At 46.1% G+C, this 18,074-nt stretch overlaps 1 protein-coding gene across 1 annotated transcript in view; it reads right to left on the bottom strand.

Annotated features, from left to right (window-relative positions):
* LOC147999238 (uncharacterized) overlaps window positions 1-18,074 on the bottom strand; it is a 143,793-nt gene that overhangs the window by 93,039 nt on the left and 32,680 nt on the right. The gene's annotated exons all lie outside the window — the stretch shown is intronic.

Here is an 18,074-nt window from a genome sequence, read left to right as displayed (position 1 = left end):
CAGCAGTGACATCATGGCAGTGTCCTCTAGGGTTCCAGGACTGGATCTTTTTTTTTTTTTTCTCTCTCTGCTGATACAAGGAATAAGACATCCTATAAAACAAGGCCAAGCCTTCCTAGAGTTGAAGCCCAGAACACACAAGACTCCCCCAGGGATGGGCCCATCCAAGAAGGTGTGGGATGTTTTGTGGCTTAGGTTGTTTCACGGTGAGTGAGAAGTGTCTAAGACGCACACATGTAGCTGCTTGGGAGCTGGGGAGGTCATGGGACCCCCTAGATCTGATTCTACAGATGACTGTGAACATCCATGTGGGTGCTGGGATCTGAACTCTGGTCCTCAATCACTGAGCCATCCCACTGGCCCCTGGCTGTCCCTTCCTAGAATGTTTCTGTATTTCCTCCTACTTGATGCCTTGATGCTGGCTCCTAGCCCAATGGCCTTATATACAAGATGAATTCTATAAATGTCTTATAAACACTAAGTATCCTGTGAAGGGTACTAGTGCCCTGTTCATAACAGGAAGGCTGAGGAATCCAGTCTGCAACAAAGAGAAGGCTGGGTGCTTTTCCTGTCATTCAGCATGAAGGGCCAGTCATGTTTTCATTGTAGCGTCCTGGTTATGCACTGGGTCTTCCTGGTGCAGCAGTCCTGTTCTGTGACAAATGATGTGTCTCCTGCAGGAGGAAGAGTGGTCGAGTCACAGTACCTGCAATATGAGAAGAAAACGAAAAAGTTGATGAAGTCCTTGACTCCCAGAACCACAGGAAGTGGGTTAGGTGGAGGGCAAGTAGGGAGACAGCTGAATCCTGAAGGACACTGTTGGGACCTTTGCCAGGTGCCTCTGTGACATCCAGACTTGGACACAGGGATGAGTCTGGGTAGTCTAACATCAGCATATATCAGTCTCCATGGTCTACGGCCCCTGCACCTCCTCACTGCTCCTCTGGCTTTGGAGACCTCAATTTTGCCAAGCCTTTTCTTCAGGACCATCCCCTGAATCATCCAGGTGGCTCCTAAGAGACAGGCAGTGACAGCAGACATTTGGTATGGATCACAGGCGAAATTGTCATGGGGCTTTGTGCCATCCTACCCAGAATGCTGTGAAAGGCCCCACTTTGGTGGTGTTCACCTCTGGAATGCCCTGTGTGATAGTTTCAGCTGTGAATAACAAGGCTAGCAGTTTCTACTGCTGACCACACAGGCCTTCAGCACCCTGAAAGCTGCAGTGCTCACCTAGAAGGGAAGCACATTCAGGACAGGGAGAGCCCTGAGGAGCTCAGTCAACTTCCTGGTCATCCCTGCAGAGACACCTCACCCCTGCAGTGTGGTCATCCCCGCAGTGACACCTCACCCCTGCAGTGTGTGGTCATCCCCGCAGTGACACCTCACCCCTGCAGTGTGTGGTCATCCCCGCAATGACACCACACCCCTGCAGTGTGTGGTCATCCCCGCAGTGACTCCTCACCCCTGCAGTGTGTGGTCATCCCTGCAGTGACACCTCACCCCTGCAGTGTGTGGTCATCCCCGCAGTGACTCCTCACCCCTGCAGTGTGTGGTCATCCCTGCAGTGATGCCTCACCCCTGCAGTGTGTGGTCATCCCTGCAGTGACGCCTCACCCCTGCAGTGTGTGGTCATCCGCACAGTGACACCTCACCCCTGCAGTGTGTGGTCATCCCTGCAGTGACTCCTCACCCCTGCAGTGTGTGGTCATCCCTGCAGTGACGCCTCAGACCCTGCAGTGTGTGGTCATCCCTGCAGTGACTCCTCACCCCTGCAGTGTGTGGTCATCCCTGCAGTGACGCCTCACCCCTGCAGTGTGTGGTCATCCCTGCAGTGATGCCTCACCCCTGCACTGTGTGGTCATCCCTGCAGTGATGCCTCACCCCTGCAGTGCAGACCTTTGGACCTTTGGCCTTCAGGTTCCGGATTATCTGTTAAACTCAGTTCATAATCAGAATGTTTTGTGTTCAGCCTCTGCCTGGACTGTACTCCAAGAAGAGTTCAAGGGTTTCTGTGGCAACATCTAGCGATCAAGCCTTAGCAAAAGGATTCCCACATCACCCTGCAGGCAGATTCCCATAGTCATCCCTAGTCCATTTAAGCTGCTGCTGAAGATGCCTTGAAGGCATAGCCACATTGACCCTGTGTGTTCAGAGGTGATGTTTTCATTCAGGAACCTGATGCTGAGTCTTCTCCTAACCCAGCAGGCGGTCCCTGCATCAGGCTGGAGTCTTGAGTTTCTGTGTTGTCCTGATAACACCTGCTGTGTTCTCCTGGGGCAGAATGGATCTCAGAAGGTCTGGGCCAGTCTCACTGGTTGAGGATTCCTGCAAGGCCTCATCTCCAATTCCTGAGGGAAGGTGTAGGTTAGGAGAACGCCTGGATTTGAAATTCAGTGTTTTCAGATTTCAGGATTGGATGAGGGGAACTCAGCGTGTGCATGTGTCCATGTGTCTGTATGCATGCACATGCAGGCCAGGGATGGACACCAGCAACCTTCCTCAGTCACCCTATGCCTCTCACACAAAGGAGCTCTCACACAGAAGCTGTGGCTCACAGATGAGGTTGCTCAGGCTTAGAGTCCCAGAGATTCTTCTGCTGTGCTTCAAAACTTTGAGAGAGAAAAAGAGAGAGAGAGAGAGAGAGAGAGAGAGAGAGAGACAGAGAGAGAGAGACAGAGAGAGACAGAGAGAGAGAGTGTGAGAGAGAGAGAGAGACAGACAGAGAGACAGAGAGAGAGAGAGAGAGAGAGAGAGAGAGAGAGAGAGATTCTACCAGCTTGTACAACCATGCATGCACATATGGATGCCAGAGGGAAATATCCTGTATCTTCCTTTTCGAACAGGGTCCTAATCAACTATCAGGTCTCTATATCTTAATATCTAGCAGGGGTCCCAGCGTGAGCATAGCCAGGGCATACACATGCTTGGCTGTCAGGCAGGCAAGAGGCAGAGATCTTGCTCTATTTTTCATGGTTAATGCTCTTAGTGCCCTTGAGGGCCTGGCGGACACCTGCCTGGAGACGGCTGGATCTGATGCTGGCCTAGACAGCCAGGGCTATTGATGATGGATGTCCAAAGTGGCCCTCATTCTTGGCAAACTTCTCTCCTCTAGTCTAAATGTGCTTGGGTGTTTAATGCAAGGACTGGGTTGTAGTTTTCCTCTTCCATCCTGCTGCCTCCTTGTTTTCTTCAGTGGGTCACCTGCCCTAGTGAGGAAAGAGAAGTGTGTGAACCACAGCACCACCTGCCCATGCTTCTGCTTGCTGGTCTGTGGTATCTGTTGATGGAGAACCGTTCCTGTGGCGGTCAGTCCTGTTGCTGTTTGTGAGTTTTGAGGATTTACGTCAGTGTAGTAATGTGCACAGTCATCCTGGGAAACCCCACAGGAAGTTGGTCCCCAGGTTTCAGCACACAGAAGCACAGGCCAGAAGAGATGCCCAGGTGTTGAAGGAGGTCCGGTAGATGTGCTGTTAGTTTCCTGTGCCTGATGCATGATTGTCCCTTGCTTAATAAAATGTATACACAAAACTCTTTAAGTGTCCCACTGACCTCTGAGAAAGAACATCAAAGGGAAGATGGCTTTGAACTCTTAACTCCCTGTTCCTGTCCTCATAACAGGTTTCTGTAGCAGCCAAAGGAGAGAAGCCACCTGAGGGAAGGAAGTCCAAGACAGTGCCTAGGAGCAGAAGTAGGGTCTGGCTGTAGAGGGGACAAGTGGCTGGGTATAGGGACTCTAGGATCAGAAAAGAGGCTGCCTGGCATCTCCCACAGCAACGAAGACAGTCACGCATAGTCATGCTCAAAGGCCAGTCTGATCCAGACTGTCCCTCATTTCCCAGGCGATTATAGATTGTGTCAGGTAGCAGTTGAAAACTGGCCATCAGGGCATGATTCAAGTGTTTATTAAGGTATCATGGCATCAAGAGTATATGAGGACATAGCCATATGTACACAGAACGACATGCAGATGCAGAGAGCAGGGAGGGAATAGCCAGGAGCTCCTGCTTGCTGCTGCCTTAGGGGTTCTACAGAAATCCCAGTGGCACTTGGGAAGTGGAGGCAATATCAATTAGGGATTGTGGCCACATGGGGAGATTGAGACCAGCCATGTGCTGTGGCATCAGAACACTGACCAGCGATGACAAAATGGAACATAAAACACTGGTTGCTCAGCTTTGATACTGCTGACTGCTGATGTGGCCAGGGGCCATCCGGTTCACCAAAGGCTCAGCCAACAGTTGTCTCTCCACTCACCAAATGTCAAAGAGTGGCCCAGCTCCACAACCAAATGTGTGCCCACATTGCAATGGCTCCGGTACTGTTTCACCTCAGCTGCGGAGATCTCAGGATCCATGAGTGTCCAGCACACACACACCCGAAAGAGACAGTCTTAGGGGTCGTAGGCAGAACTGAGGGTGGTAAGCCTCTGCCTCACGGCTCAATGGCCCTGACCTTGGCATTGTTTGGGCACAAGAGAGCAAAGTAATGGGGACAGACAACCTGCAGTCTACCACGCTGGAAGGGCATGACTAACACTGATTGATCACATCCATGTGACTACTGAAGCTTTCCTGCTCTCTGTAGTGGTGACCTTACAGAAACCATGCACACCCGGTTTAGACTGTATTAAAGTAGCACACCATTTCAGGGTTCCCTGCAAGGTACCATGGGACAGTAGTAGCATGAGTCTGCATGTATCTCGACAGTTTTCACTAGGGACCAAACACACACACACACACACACACACACACACACACACACACCCTTTACTGACATGGTGCACATTCTTTGCACACAGAAGAAAGTGAGTAGTACTGAAAACACACCAATCATGGAATTGATGGAGGGAGTTGTGGGGAAGCTGGGGCTTAGAGTTACTTAAAGGCCCTATGCAGGCTCTCCTTTTGTTGGAGGAGAAACTTCAAGTGCAATGTGGTTCTTTATTTTCTTTCTCTAAAGCACAGAGGGCTAGGGTGGATCACAGGGCTTTGAGCATGTTCGGCAAGTACAGTCACAGTGAATTAAATAATAGGGCTGGAACCCTATTAATCTTCTACAGAATTACAGAGCTGCCTGGATGAAGACTCTCAGCTGAAAAGGTGGACATCTCAAGACAGGCACTGGACAATGGCTGACAGACTTGACTGAAGACTGGAAATGTTTTGGTACCTCATAGGAAAAGAAGGCCCCTCCCACTACACTGTACTCTAAGGACAGTTTATTCAGGTTAGGATGACATGAACTATTGTCTCAGGTCACAGATGTCAGCACAAAGTATCCAAGGTGTTGTATGCCAATGGTAGCATCAACAGAACAAAGCACATAGTGTCATGAAGACATAAATTATGAGTTTGTGTAGCAAGACCCAGGCCTCTTCCAGGGTCTTAGATAGTAACTGAGAACCTCAAATATGGTGGTGATGTGATAGTGTGGGGTGAATCTAGTTACAACTAGTTTGTATTGTGACACAGATGACACTTTTTGTGTCATGGTCAGCTTTTAATGAATGACTAGACCTAAGCATGAGAGTAACCAAATACTACATTGCTTCTCTAGCTGCTGAGCTTTTAAAAGCCCTGGGGTGACAGCAAGCTTTTGTGGACATACTGCATTGGTCCTTCTGTACTTTAACTCTCTGAGTCACCTCCACTCTCAGCAAGTTAGATCAATTCCACAAATTGGAAATCAGTCACCTGGAAAAAATACATTCTCAATACGATCCCAGATTGGCCATGGAAAAAGGGTAGCTTGAACTGTCCCACCTAGGTTGGGCTTGCACAGGCCTTCTCTCCAAAAGAAACCTGTGTTCACAGCTGCAAGCTACACTCACTATGGATGCTCTGGAGGTTCCTTCCTAAACTGCTTAGATTAAAATAATTTTCTTGCTAACAATCAAAAAACTGATTATGCCAATCTGGCCTACAAGAAGCTAGTTTCTATTCTGTATTTTATCAGATGTGCAGAATACATATGGTCATCACTGATAATAGGTGAAAGATCTGCTCTAATATGAAAACTAAGTGATGCTGGAGGATGATCCTGACACACAATGAGCAGTGGGAACACCAGAGCTCTGTAGGGATGCCTGACAACCTAACACGTTGAGCACGCACGCCTCAGTAAGTTCCCTGTGAACACACATCTCCTGAGATCTCTCTATTTAATTGGAGGTGATCCTGTCCACCTAATACAGCACCTCATGTGGAATAACAAAAGCCACCTGCAGGAGCTGTGGTGATGACTCACAGGGTAGAGCATCTGCTGCTCTCTCAGAAGAACCACATGGACCCTAACAATTGGGTAAAGTGTGTCAGTGATTACATCATAAAGTGTGTGTCCGAGACACAGCCACATTATCCACACAAAAGACACTGTCACACTGGGTACACCTTGGTGACTTTGAATTCACTTATTAGCCCAGGCTCCATGGAACATGCAGATATCCATCTGTAGCTGTAAGTTCTAGGTCCACAGGAAGGGACAGAACCCTTGAGTAAGAAAGATAGTCTTAAGAGTCAAGACATAGAATTCAATTTTTATTCATAACAAATACATTTTTACAACAAAACAGGATTAAAATGAATAAAAATATTTAAAAATATTTGAAAGTAAAAATAGTAACAAGAACATATAAATATGAAACAACAAAAAGAAAACTTCAATTAAAATCATAACAAAAATATTTCTAAACAGCATATTCTTAACGAACATTTAGAAGTACAGACGTATTGCTGTTTCTCCTCTAGCACAAATAATGAAAGGCGGTCCCCCAAGTTGTCTCTCAAGTGCTGTTTTCTGAAGAAGAAAGTGAGTAAGACCTCAATCAGTCAGGATGGCTTAGTGGTATATAAATTTAGGGTCTCTAATAAATGACAAATTAACGCAGAGGATGAATACTCATCCAAAAAATGTTGTTACCATTCAGGATGTTGGTCATCAGGGACTCCTGAGAAAGCAACTTATTCTTCAGGAAGCTCTCTTACTGGGGTGTGTCCAATTCCAGCTCTCTTGCACTTTCTGAGACCTGGGAGAGGAAGGCAGTTTTTCAGACACTGATTTGGTGGGGAAATGCAAGCCAGCTGTCAGAATGCTGCCTTCTACCACCTCAGTTCTATTGGACAGTCGACATGGACCTTTTAACTGATATCATTGTTGCTAACTCTGTGGGCAGGGCAAAATCTCCAGCAAGCCTCACAGTAATGTGGGCTGCCAATCTGGGACCCAGACTTATACCAGTGCAAACCAAGAACAGGGCAATGGGAAGAGACCTCATCGGGTTGCAGGAAGAAAGGAGATGTCCATATGTCACCAAGGTTAAAGCCAATGACAAGTACTAATTTGACATTTGCACTTGGTTCTTATCCCAAAGGTGCTTCCTACACAAGAGGTCACATGACCACAGAGTGTCAATTGTTCAAGAACCAAGAAATTGTTCAAAACTCTACATAGGATCCAATCTATCACATGGATATGCAATTTTAGATATGTTATTCATCTGTCACCATTTCTAGACTGCAGCTTCAAAAAGAGCAGCAAAATATGCTTGCACAATAATTCAGTTTCTGAAAAGTGGTTAACTTCCCAGAATACTTGTGCATAGGCAGAGCAATGAACAATTCCATTACATGAGGTGGTTGGCTGGTTGTGAGTGTAAATTAGAAAGGTGGTAAGAGAAGCAAAGATGTATCAAATTGGCAAATTTTATCAGATATTGTTAAGCTAACACATCTGCTCATCCCTACCTGATAATGCTGGTTCTGGCCGTTGATGGTCTTTATCTTTCTTGTTGCAGTCAACCAAATATTTCTGGTTCAGTGCACAATCAAGATGTACCTCCTTGCTCTCCTGCTTCAGGGGGACCAACTTCTTCCTACATGTGTTCTCCATCAGGAGCTGGCTGAGCAGGTTTCTGGAAATACAGTCTGCATAGTAAGATCATGCTGGCCCTTCCTCCCATTCCTACTCCCAAGTCCCACTAACTCTACCAGATCCCAGATACCCATGAAGACTTAATAAAATGCATCTTGATACATATAAGGCTGCTGCACAAACCATAAAGAGTTAATTCGGGGAAGAATAAATTGTTTGCTTGGCCTGACACCAATTAGTGTCCACACCTCTGAGAAAGAACATGGATCTACAACTATCCATGAAAGCCCAATGCATGGGGCCAACATCAATTAGTAGTGGGCCAACACCCTCAAAGGAGGTCAGTAGAACCAAGAGAAGGTCATGCTAACCATGTGGTCCACGCACTGAATTTTATAAAACCTGGTGTGACACTATAGGTCCAGGTCAGCCTAATAACCTTCTGCTGACTTCAATCAGTACTGTTCTATCTAGAGCCTTCTGAAGATGCCTAGACAATCCTGGGATGAGTAACAGTCTTTTATGGAACTGAAAACTGAGTTCTAATGACCCTGGAACACTGATGGGTAAATAGCACAAGAGATAGAACCAGAGCTGAAGACCGTCCAATCCAGAACAAAGAAAGTCAGAAATGGCCATTCCACAAGTGATAGTCTTTCTGACCAGGACTTACCTAGAGAAGGTAATCTCCTTCTTCAGCTTATGGTTGTTCTCATGGACCTCAGTGTTCTCCATCTCTAAGTTGTGCAGAATTGACATGACAGCCTCCTCCATTCTCTCCAGGTTTTCATAATATGGATTTGGCCTGAAGTGTGGCCTGGCCCCAAATGATAGAATACAATGAACATCGGCATTTAGGAATATATGAACTCAGGGTGGGTCCTATATTACTCCAGGCTGCTGCCTGGATCTTCCAGCACTCAGTCCCCTGCCTAGCAAGTACAGAGACTCACCATAAACTCACTGCAATTACAATCTTGCAAAGCCACCAGCTGTCAAGGGCTTTGCAAATGCACACTGGGAACTCACTCTTCCTGACTTTATCCCTGAATTCTTCATTCAGACCACAAGTTCTGCTTTTAAATAAGTGGAAGCAGATGAGTCCATTTTCAATCTCACTCCTCAGGAAGGGTAAGGTTCTGAATCTCCACTATATGGGAGGTGAGGTTTAGCACAGGGTGGTTAGGGAGGCACAGCTTTCTAGAACCCAAAACCTTAACACGATAAGAAAAAGGTGACCTTGCAGACCCAGGAATGAAACAAGAGCATTTGGTGTGATTCATACCTGTTCTTCATGGATCTCTCTGTCAGAAACCTCAGGCGATCTCTCAGGTCATTTCTCTCCTCGGTAATGAGCTGCAGCTCTTTAATCAGCCTCTCCTTTTCCTTCATGGCCTGATTCTTGCTTAGGTCAGTGCCATGGGAAGATGTTTCTCTCCCAGCGTCTGTAGGTAGAAGAACACAAGTGAACCTGCATGGGGAGAATGCATAGAGTGTACATAGATCACAGTGAGGCCTAAACAGGAGAACAAGCCTGGAACCCAGTGTCACTGCTAGGCGATTGGTCTATGCTTAAGAGACCTCCTCAGGGGATCTCAGTTCTCGCACTACTCTATAGAGACCAAGAGATGTAAGCAGCCAGATGTTCCCTATGCTGGACATCACGTGCTTACATGTACCACAGAGATGGCTTCTCCAGGATTATTATCAGCTGAACAGGGTACAGCTTGGTTTCAGGACCCTCACCCCTGTGGTTTCAGAACTCAGATGATAAATTCACCATCCACAAAACTTGAGTGATTGGAGACACTCAGATGTCCTACCCTGATACTCTAGGCCAACAACTTTGGATTTAAAACACATTTCCAGGGAGGACATGTTCAACAGACTTATCAATTCCCCTATATGAAATAACAAATGCCCCAGAAGTGCGAATAGGTTACAGGCTGAATCTTGGTCTACACGTTCCAAATAGTTTTGGTATTGTAGAAAAATTTTTGTAACATACAACCTCTAATATATAAAGCAAACGATGACCCTGCCAGTTAGAAGAAATCGGAGGTCTAAGAACATAAGATTATTGCCTGAAGCACAATCTCTCCCTGTTACTACTGTCAGATACCCACTGTATTTAAAGAAGCAATGATAGTGAAATACATTGCTGCCCTGTCTAAACTCAGAAAAGGTGGACCATCCATGACTACTGATGGTGTTATTATATCAATGTAACAGAGCAAATGAACTGAAAAGTAAAGACCAGAAGTTCACAGTATAATAGCATTGGCCTTACCATATCCTCCCAGTGGGGATGGGGAAACTAAAATTCTGAAATCCTTGACTTTAGGGAATTGTGATATTCGTGGAAATTCAATTCCTTTTCAGATGCTCCAGTTGCTGTGGCCCATTGCTAGAAAGGTCAGCTTAAGCCTGCAGCCCCCCGGTAGGAAGCTCAAAATATACTGCCCAGAACTTACTCCACATTCCCCAGAAGTGCTGTCTTTGTCCATCATTACTTTGAGAGGAAAGGCCAGACTCCTTCACTTTAGTCTCTCCAGAATCGACGTTCCCCCTCCCGAAACGCTTTCGAAGACGGGAAAACATGTCTTAGGTTGTAACTGCCAGACTCAGACTGAGAGAAACTAGGGCACTGGTTGTCACTACAACACTGGTGACATCACAGAGGATGCCAGAACTCTCTAGGAGACAATAGAATGTCCAAGAAGGGACAGCAGATGTCATGGGGAGCAGACTTTGCCTCCCTGCTAATGTTCTCCCTGTACTGAGCATAAGCAGAGGTGCCCTTTCCAGGAGACTTTCCTGGGGAGAGCCACTGAACATCTCCTGCTTCCAAAGCCAAATTTTCCTCAAGGCTTGATTATAAAAACCTTAGTAATTCCTATGCATCTAAATGAATGTTTCCTTTCAAATCTTTCCCAAAAAATGTCTCACTAACTCAAATTGTCCTCATTCACCAATGTTAGCCATTAAAACTTCCTGAGATTTCACACCAGCTTGAATATGCAGTCAAAAGTTCTCTTGTCTCATTATGTACAGGTGCTTTATATCACATCAAGAAATAGTCTGCATGGTAGGTTACAACATGCGTGTGTATTAGGAGAACACTCATGAAGTCATGTGCTTAGCAATCGACAATTGCCAGAAAATTCCTTAGGAGAAAGAGTTGAAGTCTTTAAGGTTCTAGGAAAAGTGTGGAGACCAGTTGGCAGAGGAAAGTGCAATCTTGGAGCCACCAGTGAAGGGAACCTCATGCTGGTGGTGGGCTTCTTCTCTCTGCACCAATGTCGAAAAGGAGCACTGCTCACAGGCCTGAGTAAGATATACCATGAGCTTCTATCAGAAAAATAAAATAGTCAAGAGATATAGGGGGTGCAATGAAACGTCTAAAATGAGGCTATAAACATCATTAAGTGGATAGAGCAAGGTCCCTGCACCTGTACACTGGGAAATGGCCACCACACCAAACACAAAAGCATCTATCATAGTAAAAAATGAATACTTTATAGAATGCACACACTAACATTGATTGATCACATCCATAGTTCAAATTTTGGGGGCATATTCATGGCCTTAACTATCTTTGTCTCAACTTATATAGCAAAAAATAAGAAAGAACGAGAAAAGAAAAGTCAAAACTAAAAGCTCAAGCTTCTCATATGAGGATTGCAGGAAGTGTTATATGGGAGTCAGTTCTGATTAGGCCATTTTAGATAGAACAGTGCATAGTGACCCGTAATGTGATGGGCCCTATATAAAGCTTTTTGCAATATTGGAATTTTAACAAACCTCATCCAGAACGTACGGAAGAGGCACCATGTGATCACCATGTGATCACCATGTCCTTACTCTGCATCAGGTTATTTTTCTGCATCCTTGATTGTCAGGCATATAACAGCAACAATCTGAAATAACTGGTAGACATGGAAAAACATGGCTAAAACTGTAGTTGTGGGTTACACACCTCAACTGTGAAAGGCTAATGCTGTCTGCACAGTCCTTGGAGGCCACTCTTATAAGCCTATTTATTGCAAAGTGAAAGGAGGTTTATCTGAGCTCAAAGTGATCCTGGCCAGCCAGGTAGAGGGCAACATGTGATACTTGAGACCCTGTTTTAAACCAGCACAGAAATCCACACTTTATTCAAAGCATCATCTACGAATTCTCGATTATTTACCATTCTCTCCCTACCAGTTGTTCTGTTTGGAATGGTAGAAAACAACTGGAACTGATCTTTCTATTTTAAGGACCTTGATCTCTCTTTTTTTAGGTCCACATTAAGAGTGCATACAAATGGACATCACCATCTGAACATCTTAGTATTATCTACTCTGTATATATAGCATAATACTGTGCCTATGAAAGTCTTAAGCTTCCTTGAGTGTAGTTGCCCCATCAAGAAGTGTGAAGTTCTGAGTTCAAACCCCAGTGATGCTTTAAAGGGACTAGAAGAAAGCCATCAGAGATACTCCACTTCTTTGTCCTTAGATTAAATCAAGTTGACACAATGTGAACCTGGTGGGCTATTTAACCATGCATCTTTCTCCCAACCCCACTTCCACGAGTTCAGTCCATGGCAGAATTCATCCCCCACCATCCTAGATATTTCTTTGTATATTTCTACAAGAGCCAGGTTTCTTTTTTTTAATAGAATTAGTTGTAGTCAATCAACTGCTGCCCTATGTGAGAAATGATTAGTATCTATTGCAACTTACCACACTGTATTTGTGTATACAAGTACATTTTGGAAATCCAGCATTACTGAGGGATTGGAAACCAGTGCTGTGGCCTTGCCTTTCTGTGCCTCTTCCTGGCTCACAGGCAGCTGGGGGCAGACCTTGAGTTCCTCTTCAGGGACAGAGTGATGTTGAATGGGCACTGAGCAAGCAGAGAAACACAGCTGAGGCAGCTCCTTTCAGTTATCAAACACATCATCGCCTTCCCATCTTAAGGGCTACTGCTGAGGTCTTGCCCCCATACCTACCTTAATAGCAGCGAATTTGCTACACAGCAGCCAGCTCTTTCCTATTGTTCTGTAATACGCCTCCACATCATGGATGCCAAGAAAAACACTAACAAAGAACAAAAAACTCTGACGTTGAACTGTGTGGTGCTGGTCACATACCCTGTTATGTTCTGTATGTTATGAGGTTTGTTAATCTTAACAAGTTCCCCAAGTGTATTCTTCACATAGGACCCAATAGATTCAAGGAAAATAGGAACAATTATGTGTAAAATGGCCTGAGTCAGGGCCCGTAGACTGAAGCATTTCCAACACTTGTGCATGAGCCCATGTGGATTTTGCAATGAGCTGGGCCTAGAAATGTCCAGTACACAGTTGTGAGCTGTTGCTCTGGTTGAACTGTATTGGTGTGTGCATTAATAAACTACACCTATTTAAATGAATTCAGTGTTCCTGTGGTTTGAATCCAGACCCCTTGACACCAGATCTTCCCTTCTGTAGCACTTGGGAAAAAGGCTAAGTTTAGGAAAGGTGACGTCTTGTCATAAGTTATGTGACAAGAGGGATGGTGAATGATCCCTTGAGATAAGAATCAAGGTTTCCTCTGTGGTATTTAGGTCTATACTGGCCCTGTGCAACAGCTTCAAGAACCCAGTTCTGATTTTCCTTGGGATTCCCGTGATGATGCACTCAGACAAGATTGGAAACAACCAAAACGGTGGTCAGACTTGATTTATAAAATGTAGGTAACATTGCAAACTTATGTTGTAGGATATTTGATCATATTGTCATCCCCAATATTGTGTTATTTACTTAGAAAAATACCTTCTGGCTGTGTAGTTCAGTACTAGCACCAATATTTAACCCTAGAGCTATTTTTGTTTCTTTGTTTGTTTTTTGTTTTTGTTTTTGGATGAACAAGTACTTTCCTATTTTGTGGCCCAGCCCTAGCTCTTACTTCTTTGCACAGTCATAGAGAGACCTCAAACATATACTCAGACAAAGCCAGGGGAGTGTATAAAAGGGCCTAAGGCAATACCACATAATGACATTGAAAGTGGGCTCTCTTCTTGATCCACGCCTCCAGCTCTCCTGACATCTACATGAATTATAACTCCTAATGCAGTGTAAATGATGTCTGCGCTATTGCTGAAGGAATCATGAGAATAACAACTCTAAACAACCCACCATGGATAGAATTTGTGGAAAGAGGCAACTGGCACCCAACAAGAGGGCTCTACAGTTAAAGGGGCTTGCTGTCAAGTCTGATGAGCTTGACTCAATCCCCAGGACCCATGTGGTAAAAAGGAGAGAAACAAGGGCCAAGCTGTCCTCTGGCTTCCACTCATGTGCTTACATGTATGTGAGTATATATGTATATGTCTGTATGTACGTGTGGATATGAATGTGTGTATGCATGTATGTGTATATGTTTATATGTATATGTGTGTATATGTCTGTCTATATGTGTGTATAGGTGTATTTGTATGTGTGTATATGTATTGTATGTGTGTGTATGTGTGTATGTATATGTGTATGTGTGTATGCATGTATGTGTGTATGTGTGTATGTGTGTATGTGTGTGTATGTGTGTGTGTGTGTGTATGCATGTAGGTGTGTATATATGTGTGTGTGAGCATGAATGTGTATAGTCATGTATATGCATGTGTTTTCATGTACGTGTATTCGTGTTTATGTACGAATGTATGTGTGTATATGTATGTATGGACACACAAACACACACAATGTTAAAACATAAAAAGCTCCTTGGAGTATTCACCGTGCCTGGATAAGTGGTGACCATGTGGGGGAAACACATGTCCATGTAAGCACACCTGTTCACATGCGCTGAGCAATGCCCAGCCTGGTCTTGAGCTCACTACCTGCCCAACGATGAGTTTCTGCCCACCTGGTCTTCTCAGAGCCAGGTGACGATTGTTCCTGCCATTCCAGTTCTGTTCCGGTTTCTCATGCCACAAACCTTCTAGCTTGAATCTCACCTACTGACGCAGGAACCTAACAGCCTCCAACCCAGTGAAGTAAGTAAACTTCTTGCTGACATCCTCAGGCTTGGTGTCCCCCATGAGTCACAGGGAGGAAGGATGGCATGCACCAAGGAGAAGGGCCATGTGCAAGGAAGACAGGATCATAAGTCAGTCATCACTGACACCAGCACAGTGTGTGCTTCAGAGCTGGCTCTGCTCATTCTTGTCCCAGTGGCAGAACTTAAGAGTGGTGCATACCTGTCACCCAGCACTCAGAGACGTCTGAGGCATGAGAACCAGGAGTTCATGGCCATCTTAACTAATGGTGAGATCAAAGCCAGCCTGGGCTGCATGAGACTCAGTCTCAAAGCAGGCAAGGAGGAACTTGCTATATTTGAGCAAGGAAGCTGGAATCCTCCTGGGTTCTAAACATTCACTGCAATACAGAAAGATGCTAGGGCTAGTGTGGCAGAAAGTAGGAGACAGAGAAGCCAGGTTAACCCTCCCTAATCTTCTCATGCTGTGTGAGCTATGAGTAGATGGTGTCCTATACACTGTGGACAGGATGGTCTCTCAGACGGTTCAGAAAGCCATGGAGGACTCCAGCAATTCTCCACTTGGGTGTCACTTGAGTCTTATATGTGTGTGTTTACAAGCCAAAATATAAGATCCATAGGTGACTGTGTAAATTCAACATGGCCCAGCCATGTGTTGGAGTATTATTCAGCCTTACATAGGATTCAGATTCTGACCCTTGAACAGGAATGAGAATGGTAGCCATTCTCCTAAGTCAGACCTCCAGGCAGTGCAAAGACAAACTAACACTGTATGACACCACTGAGGGCTGGACTGTCACCAGTTATATAAAGACAGAAAGCAGGAAGGTTTACAGAGCCCCAGGGGTGACATGGAGTCGGGAGTTTGGAGGGTAGGTGTGTGGGTGGGACTGAGCCTCAGAGGAATCAGACATGGCTGCAGAATATGCATGTGGCTGCCTCCCATACCTGTGGGTCCTGCCTCCTCAGAAAGGCAAATACAGCAAAAGAAATGAACACAGGGAACAGGCTCTGACCTCCTGTAGACACACACAAATGACGTGACAGAATGTGCACACTCCTGCCTTGCTGCAGGAGCAATTGAGCATCCAGAAGTGTTGAAAGAGGCTGGAAGGGCTGAGCATGGCAGTGAGTTCAAGGACATAGCTTTAGGTCCTGGGGAACCTACGGTGCCCAGGTCCCATCCTGCTGATACTGAGAGACACAGCTGACATTCAGGGTGATGGCTGGGCTGGGCTGGGGAATAGGTGTCCACTCTCACCTGCTCCAGCTTGAAGGTGCTCTGGATTAAGTAGAACTGCAACTACTTGTTGGATTCATTGATGCAAATCTGCTGGAAGCTATTCTGTTCAAAGCCCTCAAATCTGAATATGGCCAAGGCACCAATGGGCAAGCACTGGGAGACAAGGTGTGGTTATAGCCGGGGCCTCCTGGGAAGACTAGCCCTCCTGAGAGGAGTTGCAGCAGAGGGGGTGTGTTTTCCTGACCAGTTTGGTACCCAGTTTTTTTTTTGCCAAGGGTTCCTTTATTACTTCGTGATGGAACCAGGCCTGCACATATCCAGGAAGCATTGGGGTGGAACCTGGGCTTGGTGCCCACATGCTGGCATCGCTGAGGGTGAAGTCTAGCCTATCACACTTCCAGACACCGAGTGCAGATGCCTGGGTTCCTATAGAATGGCGGTTCTTACCCTTCCTAACACTGTGACTCTTTATTTCAGTTCTCATGTCGTTGTCATCCCAACATAAACTTATTGGAGAGCTACTTCATGAGTGTAACTTTGTTACTGTGAGGAACTGTAATGTAAATGTCTGGTGTGCAGGAGTGCTGATGTAGAACCCACAGATTGAGAGCAGCTGCTGTAGAGGATCAGAGTCCTCTGCCAGCCCTGGTGTTTGCAGAGATCCCGTGGGTTCCCAGTCTCCATGGCTTTTCCCAAGGACAGGGTTTATAATGGCCGTCTCAGGGCCCGGAATCTCACAGAAACAGCCTCTCCCTTGTCCTTCCTGTTGAGGAGAGCGTGGTTGGTCCTCAGCACAGTCCAGTCAAACAGGGCGCTGTATAGACACTTGGCCAGGGGTCTCCTGCAGTTATGGCCTCTGGACAGAGGGGTTTCTTACCTGGGTGGGTCAACTGTGCCAGGTACAGACTGTGATGCTCAGAGTCAAGACCTCATTTTGTCTTATTTTCATAGACAAAGTTGCCCAGGCTGGCCTCGAACTTGCCGTGTAGCCAAGGATAATTAAACAACTGATCCTACTGCCTCTACCCCCCATGGGCTGAGATTGCAGATGAGTGTCACCAGAGCTGGCTTGTCACAGCTGCTATACGGCTCTAAGTCAGGGGCCTCATGTGAGGTGTGTTATGACTGTGCCATCCCCACCCCGCAACCAGGGTTTTCACCTTTCTCCTACTGAAGTCTGCTTAATCCTACTCTGGCCCCAGGACACAGCAGCTGTGGGAGACTCAAAGCCTGGGGCTTCAGCTCAGCATGGGTACACAGCATGGCATGCAGGATGTATGGTTGTGAAAAAGCCAAGGAAGTGCTTCTCAGCTCACCCCCTGCAGGAGTGTCTAGTCCATCCTTCTCCCCATGGACACAGACATCTGCTTCCAACTGCCCGACATGTCTCTCTGGTTTTGACTTTCCTGGATGCCATGTCAATGCCACCACACAGAGTGCTGCCTCTACTGGGGACACTCACACAACCTCTCTGGGGGACATCTGAGCCAAACAGGGATTGGGTGCACTGCAGAGAGGTCAAGTCATGTCGTGAAGTACCTTGTCCCACAAAGGCTCACTGTTCAGGTAGTTGACTGGAAAAGTAAGGGGATCCTGGGCAGGGTCCCCATAGGGAGTGTCCCACACCCTGCTATCAGGTCTATTCCTGGTGCCATGCAAATTCAATTTGCAAGACCCAATGCTATGGAAATGTCAAGAGCTAACGGAAATGTACCAGGAAGTGCACACCATAGCAAAGGGAGAGGATGGCACAGAGACCTATGCTATGGGTTAAGGGGCACGGAAAGGCCACCTCGAGCACAGGGGTCAGTCACCTCTTTCACAAACAAGGCAAAAGGTCAATGCTCTCAACTCTGGGAGCCTAAAGGGCTCTGTGGCTCCTAAGCCCTGCAGCTGTAGCCAGAAGCAGCACTGAACAGGATGTAAAAGCTGAGGATGGC

This window comes from Rattus norvegicus, chromosome 19 (assembly GCF_021556685.1).
Source record: "Rattus norvegicus strain SHRSP/BbbUtx chromosome 19, alternate assembly SHRSP_T2T, whole genome shotgun sequence".
NCBI lineage: Eukaryota > Metazoa > Chordata > Mammalia > Rodentia > Muridae > Rattus > Rattus norvegicus.
This window is presented reverse-complemented; position numbering and strand designations above follow the sequence as displayed.